Source organism: Hippichthys cyanospilos, chromosome 18 (genome assembly GCF_059441005.1).
Source record: "Hippichthys cyanospilos isolate Australia breed blue-spotted pipefish chromosome 18, RoL_Hcya_1.0, whole genome shotgun sequence".
NCBI lineage: Eukaryota > Metazoa > Chordata > Actinopteri > Syngnathiformes > Syngnathidae > Hippichthys > Hippichthys cyanospilos.
Window position 1 is genome coordinate 14,337,191 of NC_142386.1, and position 19,433 is coordinate 14,356,623.

The 19,433-nt window shown below is 37.5% G+C and overlaps 1 long non-coding RNA gene and 1 pseudogene across 1 annotated transcript; both read right to left on the minus strand.

Moving 5' to 3' along the window:
- Nucleotides 1-6,875: 6,875 nt before the first annotated feature.
- Nucleotides 6,876-14,084, minus strand: LOC148409102 (general transcription factor II-I repeat domain-containing protein 2-like; annotated as a pseudogene).
- Nucleotides 14,085-15,645: 1,561 nt separating this feature from the next.
- LOC148409103 (uncharacterized) lies at nucleotides 15,646-18,342 on the minus strand. The gene is made up of 3 exons (XR_015868552.1): nucleotides 18,287-18,342; nucleotides 16,488-16,509; nucleotides 15,646-15,667 (listed from the first exon to the last, which is right to left on the minus strand). It is a non-coding gene; the product is annotated as an uncharacterized LOC148409103 (long non-coding RNA).
- Between the last annotated feature and the right edge of the window lie 1,091 nt (nucleotides 18,343-19,433).

The following is a 19,433-nucleotide window of genomic DNA, read 5'->3' on the forward strand; positions in this document are numbered from 1 at the left end:
TCTTTTTGTTTTGGTTTGGTTTTTTTGCTAGCCACCAGCAAGCAAATGTGTGTATCTGTTGGAGGTGTCAATTTATGGCACAACTATCAAATAGAATTGAAAAGATGTGAATCAATGGCTGTGCTCATAAAGAGATAAAACAATATATTATTAAAAAATATATATGTCTAAATTTAATAAGAGAATGTATAAAATTTTGAGTAAATGTGTGATGTGTAAATAATATATACAGTACACAGTATATGTGATTTTATTTATGTATTTATGATTGTACATGAATTATGTAGAATGTGTTATGTTCACTAAAATAAACAAAGGGAGACAAAAAAATATGTTATTGACGTATTGATTTTGATTTTGAATTGCTATTTAATTAACAGATATCCATCCATCTATCCATTTTCTATAAATATGTTGGGATTAAATATGCAGGCATGTTCAGTCTGTTAAAGAGAGGCTGTTGCTGTTGGCAGATTATTACAAAAAACATTAAATAACTACAAAAAATGATCAAATCTTTTTGCGTAAAGATCTGATGTTGTCACCTGCGGCTTATAGTCCAGTGCAGTTTATCCGTGACAAAAATCATTTTATTGCTCATATTTTGCTGCTGCTGCATATATGTATTAGTGCGCCTTATAGTCCAGAAAATACGGTACTTAATTTAGTTTTATCATACTGGTTAACTTATGAAATTTGTATGAAAGAAGACTTTGCAGATGCTAGCTTTGAAACCAGGAAAAACAAAAAGATTGCCAAAAAATGGATAATATTCATCAATTCATACATTTGAGTGCGTAATGACATGAAAGCAGCAATGTTTGCATTAAAACACACTCATTTAGGCTCGTTATGCAAAACGAGCGGTCGAATCGACCACTGTAAAGTGAGTGGAGGCATAATGGTGGCATATTAATCACTCCGATCACACCGAAATCGATCATGATGGTTTATTATTCCAATTGAATGCATCTAAAATGCAATCTAAAAAGGATGCGATGAGTTCAATGCCGTGGCTAATCCTAAATTGTCTTTTTTTATTATTTTTTAAAGCCCTGCGACTACTAATGATGTCATAAATATGTGTACTGCAGTTGTTCCATGGCTGAGGAGGGCCCGTGGAAAGTGCATTTATAGTTACCTCGTCTGTCTGGCATGCAAGAAACTGTCACTGTAATACAGTATGGCTTTTTTTTCCCCTGTCTTTGCGCAAAAGACAGTAGGCGCGAAAATCGAAGCGTGAAGTAGCAAGGGATCACTGTGTATAATATATATATATATATATATATATATATATATATATATATATATATATATATATATATATATATATATATATATATATATATATACCCTGATCATGATATTGATTTCTCATAATAATCAAGAAGAAGCTGTTGTAAATATGTAAATCATATGTAATATGTAACGTATATGTCATACTGTATGTGCATAATCGCTTGTAAAATTTGGAGGAAAAATCACTAAGTTCTATCACTTGTAAACTCCATACTATGTAAACACATACTCTTTAGTGTGGTTCTGGATTAGGTTTTTAAATTCATTTTTCTCCTCAAATTATAGCTACATTCCATCTCTTGTACGGGTCATTTTTTGCATGTTTGCAGGAAGTAAATTGTTGTGCATCTTGAACATAAACTGATTTGATTTAAATGTCATGAGGTCCTTGAACTTTAATGTTTTAACTGAAGAAAGAGGGCATTTGTATGGTCCCAATATCCCTCAGAACTAATCATTCGTATTGCTTTCTTTTGTATTATGTACTGTGTAATGGTTCGTTACTCTCATACAGTATTTCTCCGCACCTCTACACAGAAGGTTAAATGTGGTGACATCAGTGAGCAATAGATTATACTGTAAGTAGTGCCTTCTTATCTAGGTACTATTTGGATTTATGCATCAAAGCCACAGTCTTACCCATTTTGGTTTTGATGTTTAGAGGTACTTTAGTGATATGTGTTCCCCAAGAAATGTTATCATCAGAAATGTGTTTATGAGGACTCTTTCAATTTCAATGTCCTTGATCATAATATGTGATTGTATATTCATATTTTCCTTACCTTACCAAAGAACATAACCTTGGTTTTTAATATATTTAGTGACAACTTATTTCCTGCAAACTAATTTTGTAGCTTGTATAGGTTTTTCAAGATTTTCACCTGAGTGCATGATTGTAGTATCGTCTGCAAACAGGATAAATTTTAATTTTTCAGACGCCAAATATATATCACTAAACATGTATAATTAATATGCTGTTTGTTGTTATTATGTAATACTGGACTGTGAACGATGAACCTGCAATGTTTAAACAGATTCAAAGCAAAGCGTACCTATTCTTTCTCCAAGAACTGGTCAATGAAAACACGAGGATCTGGTCTCACGATGGCTTTCCTAGTGGCCTGGCGCATTTCCATTTTGAGAATCACAACCTGTAGTTTTGGGAATCATGTTGTGGCATTTGCAGTGCGTTTTCACCCGGTGGGTGTTTCCTTTTTGTAGCGCGTTTCCGTTTTGCAGCGTGTTTCTGTTTTGGTAAATGTGTTTCTGTTTTGGTAATAGTGTTGTGCTATATGCAGCACGTTTTTACCGTTGTGTGTGTGTTTTGTGCAATTTGCAGCGCATTTGCCCCAGTCGGCCACCGTATTTCAGAGATATAGCGGTGGCCTTTAAAATGGCTGGCCTGTCCTTGCGTACAGTAGGACGACCGAGCTTTTTTTTTTTTTTTTTTTTGGTGCAGCAAGCATGATGAAATTCAGGCAATGGCCTGCTTGCCACCAATGATCAATGACAAGAAAGTAGCATCGTGTCAGCGAAGGACTTGCAGCGCAGCACCAAAGGAGGACACGCACTCCCCAGAGGAGCTTTTATGAGGCTCCTCTGCTCGGCCCATGAGTCGAGGAGGTGAACATGCCTGAGTTGACAACTTGTCCGGTCATTAGTCAAAGTCACTGTTTTCTCTTGTCACAGTTAAAGTTACACTGCAGCGGTGATTTGTTGCTTCCTTTCTTGAACAAAACAACACTGCTAAAACTACAGATTGCAAATTACAGTATCTACACTGATCTCCCCCCCCCCCCCCCCCCCACACACACACACACATGATTGATTAATGAATTAATGATTGAAATCCATCTTACTAAAACAATATACAGTACTTAGCAAATTATAACAAATAAATATACATAAAAAATTATAACTTTTTCATTGAATTGAATTCACAATGAATGTTGAGATGTCACGCCTCAGTCATTCGCAGAGGAAAAAAAAATACACTGAATAGTATTATTCTTTTTGTGGTCACAATTGTGGTGTTTGAATGCTTCTAACACCATCACAAACACGGTAGAGACTGCAGTAATGCCTCGTTTTTCACGGTTAATGGGGACCTGAACCCACACACACGCCGCTTGCAACAAACAGAGAGAGAAGAACAGTGCCAGAGCAGAGTGTTGTAAATTTCTTACCTCGATTTCTTTTGTAATAAATTGGAAATTAAACTGTAAACTCTGTTATCATGTTTGGTCAGCAACAAGCTTCACTCTAATTAGACTTCTAACAGCGGCTCTCGGTGAGACTACAACCAGATGGATGGGAACAGGAAGGGACAAAGGTACAGTTACTGTCCTGTATAAGGTTTAATAATTTAAGGTTTACGTGACAATTTTGTACTGCAATAGTTCAATGTCTGAGGAGTGCAAGTGGCATGTGTATTTATAGTTAACTTGTCTGTTTGGCATGCAGGGAACCTTTACAGCGCATCCCTCTGCAATTTAGCTTTTTTTTTTTTTAAATAAAAATAAAAAATCCTTCATGCACTGCAGAAGTGATATGGGGAGGTGCGAAGTAGCAAGAGATCACTGTATATTGGTCCTGCACATTTGGAAAAGCGTAATATATTTGTTCAAGTGTACATATTATTATATACTGTACGATTGAGTGAAATATTTTATTTTTACAAAGAATTTAAATTTACTGGACGCTAATCATTGCCTATGCTATTTCCTATCATGTGTTAGCATTAGCGTTTGTATAGCGGTCTAATGAATAAATTGTTTTAAATATGCAACATGATGTGGAGATTATATGTTTCGTTTGAGTACAAAGTTCAACTTTGTGTTATTGAAAAATAGAAAACTTTTACCATTTTGTTTCTTTGCAGATCAAAACAATGCTTCTCTCTTTTGCAATGAGAAGCAAAAGAATGGAGCCTTTTCATAAAATGAAACGCAGATTTTTCTTGGTAAGGATAGGCAGCAAATCGCAATATTTTACCATTCTGTTGCAAAGAATTTCATCTTTAAGTTTTACAGCGTAGCCTAGCATTGGTGGGGAAGCCAAAATGGTGACATAAGAACTGAAAACATTGCGTCAGATCTTTACCTGGCTTAGCATGATAGCTACTGGCGCCAACACCCCACCGCCCACTTGCTAAAACAATCTTTGTGGAAAAAAAAGGTCAAAGCAATAAAAGCACCCGATGTTTTCACCTTTACTTATCTGAAAACAAATTAGCTAACAAGTCATAATTCTGGCTCGTAATTCCGAGGTCGTGGCTTCACCGGGAGAGGAAGCTAATTGGCACCACAGCTGCATGAGTAAGGCAACGAGACCGCGCTAGTAAAGGTTCGCAAGTCCTAGTGAGTTTTAGCGTGTGAAATAACGGCAGCGGAGAGCTCATGAGGGGGGCAATTATGTCAAAGCTGTGCACATCCAAGATAACCCACCGCCTGACTCAATCTGGCTAAACCCCCACAGGGTGATGGAGTTAGGGAGGGCAAGGGATGGGAGGAAGCTTGCGGCAGCTCCGGAGAGATGAGAATGAAGGCTCGTAAACAAGCGCTAACAAGCGCTGCACACATGATCAGGCGTGTGTACGCTAACCATCTGGATTATAGCGCAAATGGTATAAAAAACAGGTCCGCATGCTGGATTAATAATCAAAAATTGAATAAAAACCTGTCATACCTCAACTGACCCTGACTTCTAAATTCTTCCTCAATTTACATACACAATGCTACCTTGCTATTTGGAAAAATCTGGGCTCCAAAACAATGCACTATACACAATTTGTCAATGAAAAAAAAGATAAAATTCACCTTCTAGGATTTTAAAAAAACAAATGATTAAATTAAAAGCTACACTCTCCAGCTAAAGTACGGGCATAAAAAACAAAAGTGTCCAGTCTAGCACTTTAAAGAGACACTGTGTAAGATTTAGAGGTTTTGTTTGTTTTTTTTCATTAAAAAAGAATAAATTAAATATTTATTAAAAAAAAAAAACTTGCAAATACATTTATTCTTAATGACCAACAGTATGTTTTAAATTTAATCGTAGGTCTAGTTATCATTAAATTGTCTTACATGGGGAGGCTGGCATGTTTGCTATAGCTATCGACAATGGTAAATGCAGCACCCACCTCCTGCTCTCCGTAATGAAAAACTGTCAAATCTTACACAGTGCCCTTTTAATAATGTGGTCAAAACAAAAGAAACAGCTGTTATCACCATCTACTGGTGGGTGGAAGCATTAACAAAATGTCGTAAATTTTGAACGGTGGCAAATCGTTAGATTGCACTACTTCGTAAATAGTTGTCTGACAGTTAGGCTAGATCAGAGGTCTGAAACCTGTGGCTCCGGAACCACATGTACTTTACATACATACATACTTACTGTATGTTGCGGCTCTCTATGGTTGGGAAAAATAAATAATACTTGGCTTAGATCGATTAGGTGGACGGCATAACAAGCGATATATTTGAATTGGAGTAAATGGCGTTAGCGTGATTGGGTGATAGTTCACGTTTAAAGGATATGTTTGGTGCGACGGGACACAAAACCTGACACGAAACAGCCAATCAGTTTTGGAAAGGTAAAAACAAAAAAAACGGAAATAAAGCACGGCCTTCCAGATTAAAAGCACACATGTTCAGAGTAAAACAAAACTGAACAACAACCAACAACTAAAACGAAGAAGGTAATGTCAGAGAAATCTACAAAGAAGACTAAGACAAGCCCAGCTGCTAAGCAGCAAAATATTAATTCAGACCAACCAAGATAGATTTCTCTTTGCCGGCAAAGGGAGAGCTTGACTCTCGCTCTCATGTTCGCTAAAAACGTCGAAAGCCCAGCCATCCCCACCTGCTTTTTATTCATTCAGCAAAGCATTGCACATTAAAAGACATAACAAAATGAGTCTGCCGGGCACCACCAACAGCTGGGCCAAGGTTTCAGTTCACACTTTCCTGCATCATCAGTTTTATCTAAGGATTGGGGCGAGATGAACTAGGACGGCAAAGATGGATAGCAACGCATGCTATTTTTGACAAGAAATAAACGCATAATGATAACAACCTAATATATGATTTCCTTCACCGCTAACAACCTATGTTAGCACGAACACCGCAAAGAGCTAAATCAGGGGTGTCAAACTCAATTGCACAAGAGGCAAAATTCAAAACACACTTAAAGTTGTGGGCCGAACGGGAAAAACATTGATTGAACACACTAAAACTAAATATTTTTGAAACATAAATATGAATAAAAACAGACAGAAATATTATTCTGAAACAAACTTAAACCTTAAATAACCTATATGTAATATTTTGCTCTCCATAAAAATAGTTTGTTAAATTATACAACTTAGAACTCATCTTAAACAACTTAACATTAAAATAACATTCAAATTCCTTTGCTCATATGTCAATGTATATAAAAAAATAAACTTAAATATCCCAAAACATTTTGCTCTCCTTAAAAATATCTCCTGTCAAAATGATGTAAGTTAGAAATATGAACATGCTACAAAACCTGGAAATATACATAAAATGTTTGCTTTTCAGGAATAACAATTTAAATTATTCAGTTTTCTTTGCTCTTGTGACTTTCATCTGATCATAAGTTCTGATCGCAGCCGGACACCTGGCATCTTTTTTGGCAACAAGTTGGTTTATGTTTGGTGTGAAGTCCTGTGTTGTGGAGATTCTCAGGATGGACTGCAGGTGCTCATCAGTGAGATGACTTCTGTTTGCTGTTTTTTTAATCTTCATCACTGAGAAGAGCTTCTCACACAGATATGTGCTCCTAAACATGCAAAAGTTTCAAGCCGTATGAAGACGGACCTGGGGCATTGTTGCATGGATAGAGTGAATGAACTGTGCTGGCCCTGCAGTGTCATACTTTGCCTTCAGTGTCCCATTACACTGTAGCTCAATCAGTTCCATCTGAATATGCACAGGTGCAGTTTCAACATCGACAGCAAATGGATTGCGAAGCAACTCAAAACTCCTCTTTTGTGCTTCAAAGTCACTGAAGTGTTGTGTGAACTCAGTTTGTCTGCAAAGTGTGTTTTGGGGAACACAGTTGTGCTGACTTGGTTCAACATTACTTGGCAACAGGGAAAGTGAGGCAAGTTGCTCCCATAAAAGCAGCTTCACTTGAAATGCCTTCACATACATGTCAGTGATCATGCGGTCACGTCCCTGGAGCTGCAGATTTAAAGCGTTAAGATGAGCTGTTATGTCAGCCAGAAAGGCCAACTCGCACTTCCATTTTTCATCCATCAAAACGGTGGAGTCTTTTCCTTTACTGTCAATGAACTGACAGATTTCGTTGCTGAGCTCAAAAACTCTGTTGAAAACTTTCCCCCGACTTAGCTAACGCACCTCTGTCTATCTCTGTCTATCTCCTGCATAAAGGACCGAAACTGACGTTTATTTAACAATTTAATTCGGATAAAGTTTACGGTTTGCGTTATTACATGGTCCATCTTCAGAACTTTGCCACATAGTACTTCCTGGTGTATGATGCAGTGATATGCTGTTAACTCTCTAGTACATTTCACTCGCATCCTTCCTAATAGTCCACTTTTTTCCCTGCACATAGCCGGTGCTCCATCAGTTGTATGTCCAATATGTTTGTTCCAGGGCAGTTTCATGTCGGTTACACTTTGACACACGTTTTCAAAAATGTATTTTCCAGTCATTGTCCCATGCATCGATTTAATGTCCATTACTTCCTCTGTTACGCGCAAATTGGAGTTCACTCCACGGATGAAGATGGCCAGTTATGTAGTATCAATCATGTCAATACTTTCATCCACAGCAAGAGAGTAGCGATAAAGTTTTTGCTTCTTTCACTCAACTGTACTCTTAAATCAGTGGTCATCTCACAAATTCGATTAGTAACCGTATTTCTACTCAGGTTTATATTTACCAGCATCTGCTTTTTGCCTGGAAATAAGATGTCGAACAACTTGATCATGCAGCTCTTCAGCAATTCTCCGTCTGTAAATGGCCGGGCTGATTTGGCGATCTCCTTGGCCATGATAAAACTTGCTTTCACAGCCGTTTCTTTTTGTGATTTTGCACGGGGAAAAAAATGTCTGCTAGAATGTCAGATTGCTCTTTAACTTTTCTGCTTTCTGTTTCTTCTGCTCTGCATCCAGGTCTTTCAGGTTATCCTTATGTTTTGTCTCAAAGTGCCCTCTCAGATTGAATTATTTAATTACAGCCACATTAGCTCCACAAATGAGACAAACAGGTTGACATGCAATGTCAGTAATCATATACTTAGCCTCCCATCGGTTATTAAAGGCTCTGTTTTCAGAATCAACTTTTCTCTTCAGCGTCGTGATCTTCAGCTAACGGCTATCTTCGTAATATCTTGTAATTGTCACAGTTGGGGGATGGAGGACCCATAAGCACACACAGGTAGTGAAGGTAAGGACAGAATGTTTATTTGCTGAATGGTACTTGGGGGGCGAAGGCAGATGAGGACGGGCCACGAAGGCGGGGCACTTTGGGTCGGGTAGCTGCTAATGTTAGTCCCACCGAAACCATCTATTTTTGAAACATCAGTCCCTAACCTTGTCGGCTGATAGTAACATTTAAATTGTGAAATGCACTAACATTTTTTTGTAAAGCATAAGCAATGCATAACTATGCAGTGAAACTAAGTAATAAAGGGATTAAAATACTTTAAAAAGAAGTTTCTTTATCTTGTCATGTCTTTAAAAGTTTACAATACAATACAGATCAAATGATTCTTACTGTTTAAGGCTGAAGCCAACCTTCCACTGGATGTGTAATGAGCATAATGAGCTACATTTAGAATGGCAAATCCATATTTCCATTTATATTGGTGGGAGGAATGTAAAAGTAATGCAATAGTAGTGCTTTACATTTCAAATACAGTAATATTGTAACGCAACACATTTCTTTGAAATTACAATAATGGGTAATAATGGGAATATAATATTACAGTTTTTAAGTAACTTGCCCAACACTGGTAAAGCATGCCCGCACAGTTTGGGGATGTTTAGCATTCAAACATAGGTCACATACAGGTTACATTTATTTGGAAACGTGAACGACCTCACAAAAAATGTGATTTCACAAAAAAATTAGAACTGAGCATTAAGTCCTGCAGTTTGAACCTAGCCTTAATGACATTTTGACTCACAGCACAATAATTGTTTACTCCAAAATACTTTTGAAGCAACATGGATTACATTTTGCACATGCTAGAATGATTGAAGTAAGATATTTCAAAATGATGTTTTAATGCAGGCGTGTCCAAAGTTGACCCTCGAGGGCCGCTATCCTGCAAGTTTTTGATGTTTCCAACATCCGATGCAGCTGATTCAAATAATCGGGATTGTTATCAGGCTTCCACTGAGCTTGCTGATGAGCTGTTCGTTTGAATCAGGTGGGTTAGGAGGAGAGAAACTTCAAAAACACGCAGGATAGTGTCCTTCCAGAACCGAGTTTGGACATGCTTGTTTTAAGGTCAATTACAGAAGTTATTTTTATGTAGCTGTCTTGCGTAATTTTTTTTTTTTCTTCTTCTGGCTCACTCCATGTTTTAGTAGTTACTTTCATGAATAATGTTTTAAGGACAAGTGTTACACATTTGATACACCTTAACGAACATGTTTTATATTGATATCAATATGCATCTGACCCCTATATAGTTTGCAACAAAAAAAAAAGACTTATTCCTTTAGACTAGGGGTGTCAAACTCATTTTAGCTTGGGCAGGGGACACATGGAGGAAAATCAATTCTCAGTCAGACCAGTAAAATCATGCTCCTGAACAGTGTCAATTATATGTAGATATTTTCTATGATACTAATACCTTGCGAATAGCAGTGGTCAACTGTAAATATAACCATCCATCCATTTTCTAGAGCTGCTTATCCTCAAGCTTCAAGTGTAAAGATATTGTTGACATATAAATTGAAAAAAATAAGGTAAACTAGAGCTGCTTGTCAGACTTAATTTCTGCGATATTACTTTGACGGGCTCGGCTGAGCACATAAAAACGTTAAAAAAAACTTATATTTTTGGATGCCACTAGGTGGCGCTAGAACTACAAAAAAATACGTTGATAGGTGTGTTCTGCATTGGACACCCATCAAATATATGGAATTTTTAAAAGATAAGACCATCTGGCTCCAAATACAGCTACTTTGTTCGTTTTGGCGAGACATCGTACTGACATTTTTGTTTGCCACTAGGTGACCGTCTAAGTAATACAAAAAATGATTAAACAGATGTGTTAAGGGCATAAGTCTTCATGTATCTGTAAAGTTTCAGATTTTTTTTAAGCTTGTGCAGCTGAGTTATTAAGGTTTTTGTTACATCTGACGAAGTAAAGATTAAACACATATTTTGAAGCCCCGCCTCCATCTCATTTGTCGACGGATCTTCACGAAAATTTGAACAATTGTGCCTCCCAGTCTGATAAAACACCCTAGCAAATTTGAAGTCAGTTGGGTCAAGCGTTTAGGAGATAAAAAGAGCAGTTCAGGACCTGCTAACGAGCAAAAACGGGCCAAAAGTGCACATTCATAAATTCATAACTCTTTTTCTGTACATCTGAGCAAATGGCTTGCATGACTTTTTTGTAGGGCTCGAGGTCCTACATAAAACTACACATTTTTGTAGCTCTAGGTCAAACGGGCTGGGACTGAGAGGCTATTTTCCACTGATAAGGCCATTATGGGGCCAATTACAGCCACTTTTTTCATTTTGGCGAGACATCTGAATTTGAGGTGGCGTGCAGACCACGCCCATTATCGAAAAGTCATAAATTTGAGAATCTTAATATTCCATGTCTTAGTTGTGTACTTACCAATTTTCAGTTATTTTACTCAAACAGACTGAGCACAATACATGAAAGTGTAAAAAATAACAATTTTATAAACCACTAGGCGGCGCTAGTAGCTATTTAAAAAAAAAACATTGTCATATATGTCGGCGGATCTTCACCAACATTTGCCCCTATGTCTGATATTGCACCACAGCAAATTTGAAGGCGATTGGATAAAGCGCTTAGGAGAAACAAGGAGCAGTTTGGGACGTCCAAAAATGGGCCAAAAAATGCAAACTTTTCATGCATCTTCCCCTAAATTGCATTAAATGAAGAAATCTTTTGTGGTATTTTTCAGTATTTTGTCTCCGTTTGTTCATGAAATTCATACATTGTATTTCGAGTAATTGTGAGAGGTTGCATTATTTGGTTCATATAACTTGTTTTGATAACTTGATAACTACCACAGTTAGGAGCATAGTCAAGGGATTGGTGTTAATTTATTTTTATCCATTTAATACTGATTAGTTGACACTCATTGCCGACATGCATACAATTTTCATTATATTCCTCAGTCATACTGTATATCCATCCATCCTTCCATCTTCTACAACTGTATTCAGTGACTAGGTTGTGGGGGCAGCAGCTGGCACGGGGAGGCCCAGACTTCCCTCTCCCCTGCCACTTGGTCTAGCTCCTCTGGGAGGATCCCGAGGCATCACCAGGCTAGCCGAGAGACAGCGTGTCCTGGAGGCCGGGGCCTCCTCCCTGTCCTTAGCCCATGTAATATTCTTGATAGGTTATTTCTTTCAGACCTTTGGGGGTCTTTTTGCCATGTTTTCGTCCATGTTGTTTTTTTTTTCCCATGTTTTCGTCTAGGTCACATGTACTAGGCGTCAATTAAGACATTTTTGATTTGATTAAGTGGATTGGATACGTAAAGGGGAAACTTGCAGATTTATAATCATATTTAAGTGAAAAAATATGACTAGGCCATAAATGTACTTAAAATATTTTTGGAACCATTTTATATTAACTATTTTATTTGTTGAAACCAAATCATTTAGAGTAACTTTAGTCCCTCTATAATAGGCCAAACAACTGCTTTGCAATGAGGTGTAGCGTTCCAAATTTGCAAGTAAAACACCAAAGTGATTCATTTTGATACTCTTTCATTTTGATTTCTCTGGAAATTTTTTGACTTGTTGGCTTGTGTCGTGATAGCGGCTGGAACAATGTAACAAAAAGCTTCCCGTCCTTGTGGAGGTGTTGTGTCGTGAGCTGCAGCTGCTATCATTCGAGTGTTCAATTAGCTCTCAGCTCAACAGAAACTTCTCATTCATTTGCGTTATTCCAGCTAATTAGACACTTAGCTTTGCTGCTGTTGCTTTTTGGCAGCCCCACTGTCAACAACATTGGAAAATAGAAGAACTTAATATGTACACAACAGGTATTATTCTTTTGAATGACTAGATGCTGAAATTATTTGTTTTGTTTGTTTATAAATGTCCACTGTAGTATAGATGATCTCTTTTGCTTAAACATGTGTTTCAAAACTTCAACAAAGGGTAGTTACCATATTTTTCCCAGTACAAGCCGCCCTCAAGTCAACACCATCCCCCCCTTTTTTTTACTTCAATTTGGGTGAATTTTACAAAAACGTATGTATAAGTCTACCCTGACTTTAATGGTTACACATATCCTGGCTGTCCACTTAAAACACATGGTCTGTGTTATTAAAATTAGGAAATTACGCTACTAGGACAAGACAAGTGCAAGGCAATTTGTGCGCGGGCGTGGACGTAACTCTGAAACTAATGTTGCAACAAATAAACGATTTGAAGTTAAATGCTTTATTTTCTTTTGACACAGCTGAATATGAATTTGTCGAAAAGCCCTAAAAGTCATTATCACTATTCGACAAAGCTCCTTTCTTTAAAATCCCGGATGTCCTCTCCTATTTCTTCATCAATTATTCGAACAACTCGTTACTCTTCAACGGGTAGTCATCTTCGGACCCGTCCAATTTACTTGAAATGAAGGTCTCCAAAAGTGCTTTACTGAAGCCTTCTTTACCCAAGTGACGACTGTGGTGGTATCCTCGCTGTTTCTTCCCCCACCTGCTGACATCCATGTGTGCCATGCCACTGCTCTTGCATTTTTGTCTTCAACGGGCAAGTCAAGCCATAATTTCCTTTTCATAATGCCTCAAAGCCCACCGGAAAAAATATCCATGCAGCCTCGTTGTTGACAACAAAGAGGCAATAAAGCGGCGCTTGACACAAATGCATTTTAAAGTGAAAACGCACTAAAAAGGATTGAGAATTGAATTAGAGGTATATAGAACCATTTAAGCCTTGTAAATGGCTTGATTTTACACATTCAAATTAATGTTATTCAAACACATATGTGGAGAAAATTGGTCTGGTTTTGAGTTATGCGGGTATAAGTCGACAAACCCAACCCCAAAATATAGGGGTTGAAAATGAGAATTAAAAAAAAAACAAAAACATCCAATCAGCATCCTGCCACTGTGCAAAACCTGTATTGCACAAATTAGCTCATTTTCTAATTGGAGAAATAACAAAATCAAATTTGCTTAATTGTCCAGCCCTACTTCACACTTGCTGAGCTATTTCATTAAAGTCTTGGCACTGTAACTATAATTGCCCCTCTAACTAGCATTTAAGCTAATGCTAACAATCTTACCTAATATATTGATTTAAACAGCTAGGAACTGTCTATTAAAGTCTTGCAGATTAGGCGAAAATCATTTTAGTGGAAAGAAATTACAACATTTTTGCAATATGCTTGCAATAGAATATCCCTCCAAGGTACATTTGTCTGTAATGACATTGTCTAAGTAGTATGAAAATTGCTGCTGATCATTATCATCTTCTAGCGCCTTTTCGAACCGCTGATGTATAAGATGATGCAACGGTGGCAGCATCCTCCTCGAAAGTCAGCGCCATTGGGCGAAAATACTGCAACAAATACACTCACCTCTCCATATCCTTCACTTACTCATCGGAATATTATTCATAATCATTTTGAAGTCTGTTCTGGTGGAAAAAAAAGGAACATTCCAGGAGATTTCCGCACTAAAGGAGAGAGCAAACTTTTTTTTGAGGGAAGCGTGTCATCTAACGAAACGTCCCATTTTGTTGTACAACCATTAGACCATTGCAAACAATCGGTGTTATTTTTTAAAATACATTTTTAAAAATATTTTCCCATACACTTGAAAAGTCTATTAAAAAAACCATAATGGGCCCGCTGCATTCATGATGTGTAAAGACATGGATGTACATTTTAATAGCAGTTTTTACAACAAGGTCACACACACGCAAAAAAAAAAAAAAATAATAACACTGAGGCAACGTCTAGCAATATCATGCAGTTTATATGCAATCACATATTCAATTATGGTATCTCTCTCAAGGACAAGGACGAGAAGCGTCAGAAGTGTTTCCTATAAACCAATCATGCACTGACTCTTAATGTTTATCTTTTTTATACAGTTATTTGTGTAAAATATGTTAAAATGGTTCAGCTTGGTCTCATACCTCGGGTTATGTATGGCTCCAACGTAATTTAGGGTCATTGATTTTTCTCCACTTTTTGGCCATAGGAAGTTATGGAAATTTCGAAGGTTTGTGGATTTTTTTCATGGTTTCTGCAAAACTAATTCAATGTTTATTTACAATGTGACAGGAAAAGTACATTTCTTTACAAATTAAGAATGAATTAATTGAAAAATGAAGCAATTCATTTCTAATTTGTTTAAATGACTACTTTGAAAACACACATACTGCGATCCCTTGCTCCTTCATGTCTCCCCCATCACACCCTCAGTGCATTGTGGATATATTCATTTATTTATTATTATTATTATTATTTATTTTTCCATCCAGAAAGAAACATATATATATATATACATATATATGTGTATATATATACTTTTTTTTATTGGGTCTGGCATGAATTGAATTAAACCTGTCTGATAATTTTCTGGTTGGATAAGCAGCTGAGGGCCTGGTTAATCAATTTCAGCTGTATGGTGTTCATGGAATTAACAACAGGTGCAGTTTAGTGGCAACAATTAGAAAACTCCCGAAATAGGACTGGTATTACATGTGGAGGTCTGTTCAAGTTTCTCCCTCTTGATCTTTTTTGGCTGGTTTTCCACTCGTGCTGATTTTGGCTTGCGTAATTATCTCTACTGGCATGATGCGATTCCTTAACCCTATAGAATTTCCACAGGTTGTCAAATTTCTCCAGGATGGCACATCCACACGTGCTGCAGCAAGAAGGTTTAATGTGTCTCCTACACAATCTCCAGAACCTGGAGGAGATTGGTGGTTATTCTCGGAGAGCTGGACAGGGCCGTAGAAGGTCCTCAACCCCTCAGAAGGAACGATACCTGTTCTTTTGTGCAAGGCGGAACAGGCTGAGCACTGCTCATGACAGACCCTATGCTGGTGCAGTAGGTCCTGGTTTGCTCCTAATGCCCGTCAATGCCCGGCCTCACGTGGCAAGAGTCTGCAGGCAGTACCTGGAGGATGAAGTCATTGAACCAACTGTATTGCCTTCACGATCCCCTGACTTAAACCCAATAGAACATTTCTGGGATATTATGTATTTGGTCCATTAGGCGCTGCCAGGTTGCTCCTCAGACTGTACAACAACTCAGGGATGCCCTCACACAGATCTGGGAGGGAATGCCATGAGACACCATCCGTCGTCTCATTAGGAGCATGATGCGACATTGTCAAGCATACACATACAAGCCGTGGGGGCCACACAAGTTAAAAAAGCATTTTAAAGCATTTTGAGCTGCAGAAATGAACTTTTTGAAAAAATGGACTAGCCTGCCACATCTTTATTTCAATCTGATTTTATGGCATCTATACAAATGAGCCTTCCATTAAAAGACTTGGCATCCTTTTTGTTCCTAAGACACTGCCCTGTCGTTACTTGTATAGATAACTACCTTCATATTGAGATCTGATGTATATTATGAGTTTCTTTAAAGTGCTCCTTTAATTTTTGTAAGCAATGTATATATATATATATATATATATATATATATATATATATATATATATATATATATATATATATATATATATATATATATATATACATACAGTGGGCCTCCGTGTTACGAACTTAATCCGTTCAGCGGCTATGCTCGTAACTCAAATTGCTCGTATGACGGGCAATCCAAACCTATGTTAGTGAATGCGTGCAACGCGTGCAAAAACCTTAGGTAAAAACATCACGACTTTATACACATATTAAAAATTAGTAACATAATCTACTGTACAGTTAAATTAAATAACATAAATTTACAAAGGAAAAATGACACTTACCTTTGGGGTGACGTGACTTGAGCTGGGTGGAGGCAGAGGGGAGCAGAGACGAACCCGCAGAATTTATTTATTTATTTTCTTAAACGAGAACTTTTCTCAAACTAGAACATATCACCGCCGATTTCCTTCTCTTTAATCCATAATAGAAGAAGCCTCTCCATTTATATATATATATATATATATATATATATATATATATATATATATATATATATTAGATTGGAGGGATGTAAATGTTTCTTTTGTGTGTTTACAGTTGAACAAGGTTGGTCATATTGACATTGAGTTTTTATGCTATTGAGAGTTTAGAGTTATTATTTGAGTTATTGTTGTTATTACTTTGAGGATTACTATATTGTGATTGAAAAAGTTTTAAAATATGTCATTAATTGAGGGTGCACCTTATAATCCGGTGCGCCTTATAGTGTGGAAAATACGGTACGTTTTTTCATTCATCATAGAGGACTATGACGGAGACGTGGTAAAAATTCCGTTAATATTATAATGTAACTAATTAATTTGGAATGACAGTAATATGTAATAAATAATGCATTACAGTTTTGAAGTAACTTGCCCAACACTGCATACAACGAATGAGACATCATATATGAGGTTAAATTAACAGCGACCCTATGATTCAGAGCATATTGAATTCTTAACTAATTGATTTGAGCGCCTGTTTGTACAATACAAAATTAATGCTAATAGCGCAGGCATCAAGTGCCTCAGTCTCTTGCCGTGCACCTAATAAAGTAGGAACAACGCAATCAGCGCACCACAAATAAATAAATAAACCTGGAGATTAAAGAAAGTCCCAACAGATGGGATCACCGATACACAGTGTGGCCCCTGAACCCATAATAATGTTCTAAATTTCTCGCATGCAATCGGCTATGGGGTCCTGACACCTTGCCGGATGAGTGCAGCTTTTGCAAGAAAGTCATCCCCTAATGAAATCTCCCAGCATTTTTATTGATTTTGCCTGCTGGACTCATGCAAATCAGCTTGTGAGTTAGAGTAAACAATCTTCAATTTTGGGTCCACACATTCATTTTGGAAATACACTCTGTGTTCAGTTTCTAAGAAGGACACACACTCACCCACACACACGCCCATGCACGCACACATGCGTAAACACGCAGACACGCACATTCACAAACACACAAACAAGCGTTTGGACCTCCATGGTTGCCTGAATAATTTTGAATGTGAGGTCGAAAGTGAAATTGCAGGTGTACTAATAATTAAAGGGTAAAGATTTGCAAACATTGGCGAATCAAGGCAATGTCACATTAACACAGTATTTAATAAACTAACAAATATCTATGTATACAAGTACTGTGTAGTCTTAACTTAAATGCAAACAAGCTCAGTGGTCCTCATGGCAGAAACAAACAATTCACATCCGCTCGTGCTGCAATTACATAAAATAACAAATGCGGTACTAAACGGCCAATCGCTTATTTGAGTGCTATTAGCTTGCATCGAGCAATTAATAAAAGCGTTTTAATCTTCACCGACCAACGGGCTGTGTGCTCCTACTTGATGGCTTGGTGACGGCGAGTGACAAATGACAAATGTTGAACACCTGTCACTTGTAACCTCCACCTCCTGGACGGCGAATAAGTAACTAAATGCATGTCTTTCAACAGATTTGTTTTTTTGTTGTTGTTTTTTTTTAACATAAAGCATTTTGAGCATTTTGATGATGCCTGAAAACTCACCAATTTTCAAAGATTAGAAAACATTATCCCCCCCCAAAGTCACACCAATCGACACAAAATTGAGAGGTTACTTACGCTGCCACAGCTACCTAGCTAGTTAGTCATGAGCTTCATTCAACAACCTCTGTGCCTGACCAAGTTACAGAAACACTCCAAAATCAGTAATAGCAACAAATAAACTACATTTCCAATTAGTATCACTTCAATCTTGACAACATGTCAATGTTAGGTTAGATTATCAATCTGCATATGCTATAACTTTGTCAGAATGATATTTGTCAGAAATATAGCTTGTTTGTCATGATTAGTGACTTTGGAGTGATTCTGTATTTTGTTCATCCACAGAATTAGCTATCTGAAGCTCATTGCTAGCTAACTAGCTAGCTAGGTAGTTTGTACAGTTTCATTAGCCTCTTCCAAAATTTGTGCTTTTTAGTGAAACTGTTTCGGGGGATGTTTTCCAACCTTCTAAAATTGATGAATTTTCAGGCATGTTCAAACACCTAAAAGGTTAGAAATGTTGACAAAAAATAGAAATGATTTCAGGGATTGTTGTTTCTTCTTTGAGGAATATACGCTCATTTTATTGAAATTTCTTTGTCAGAGTTCAGTCATCCTCATGCAAAATGTACAGCTTCTAAATTGTCAGAAATCTCTTCACAGCCCCAATCTTCAAACTGGCACATCTTTTGAACCTCCCCTGCCACTTTCCGAGGAACTGCGTCCTTTCTACTTTGCACTCAGAGCGTTCATGCAATTACGTGAAATAGCCTGCAATCACCATACAAAACAAAGTCTTTGTGATCAAAATTGAAGAAAAATAAAAGTCTCCGTTTTAACCTTATTTTTATTACATCTCAATCCCGGATGTGTTTGGTGACTTCATCACAGGAGGATGTGTTGTTATTCTCATCAGTGCCCTGGCAACCGCCCATGTTATGATGAGGAGAGCTTCTTTGAACTTCCTGAGCTGCTCACTACCTCTGGCTCTTTTATTTTCGGGTGAGTGGGGTGGAATAGTGGTGGTGTGGGATGCGGGGGTTGGGGGGTAGTCATCGCTTGGCTTGTCAGCCTCCGATCCTGCCAAGCTCTTGAAAGACCAAAGGTATGGATGGTTCACAAACAGAATTTTTAAATCTGGACCACATCAAAGGCCCGAAAAGGAAATTATAATAAACTGTCGGGAATGTCAATGAAGGGCCGGAGGACAACATGTGTGAGC